This window comes from Cucurbita moschata, unplaced genomic scaffold (genome assembly GCF_002738365.1).
Source record: "Cucurbita moschata cultivar Rifu unplaced genomic scaffold, Cmos_1.0 Cmo_Scf00125, whole genome shotgun sequence".
Taxonomy (NCBI): domain Eukaryota; kingdom Viridiplantae; phylum Streptophyta; class Magnoliopsida; order Cucurbitales; family Cucurbitaceae; genus Cucurbita; species Cucurbita moschata.
Genome location: NW_019268641.1, coordinates 103,672 through 104,463, shown reverse-complemented (window position 1 = coordinate 104,463; position 792 = coordinate 103,672).

Sequence of the window (792 nt, the reverse complement as noted above, 5' to 3'; positions counted from 1 at the left end):
AGTGAGTTTGACAAGGAAGGTCGTAGAGAACCACACCCCGAGCCAAGCTCATGTTGGGCTTAACAAACCGAAAACCCAAAAACACAAACCCTTAAATGGGAATCAGGATGCTAAGGAATTAAAAAAATTTTATTTTTGACGTTGAACAATACTTGAAGGTTATAGGAACTTTCTCATAAGACCTAAGAGTTACGTTGGCCACAATGCATCTCATGGATGGTGGCGCTCGAAGGTGGATGATATAAAAAATGGGTCNTATTTAATGTTTATGATACACATCAATTATTTTAATATTTAACATATCAAATACGTTAATATGTTTTGATATTATACTTCAAGACTATAGGAACTTTCTCAGAGGACCTGAGAGTTACACCGGCCCACAATGCATCTCATGGACGATGCAAAACTATTGTTGTGCTTGAAGGTTTATTGTATAAAAAACTGGTCATCCACCAAAAAATTATGGGAAGACCATTGATGGAATTGAAGCAATCGACGCTCCCCTGTATGGGTTTCCAATCAAAGACCTAATGTTTGATGTTGACTCTTTTGAAGGAAGAGCCACGTGATCGAACAACAAGAAACGTGGCGGTATCTCTGAGAACTTTATCACACACATAAAAAAAATGTGTCGAAGACTTAGACATTACACAGAAGATCTGGCTTTCATCGAGGAGACCCGAATTTGATTCTCGACAATGAAATTTTATTTTCTTATTTCTTTTATTTTATAGTTTCATCTTTTGTCACCAATTATATTTAAACTTTACCTAGGTTTGAGAAGCACTA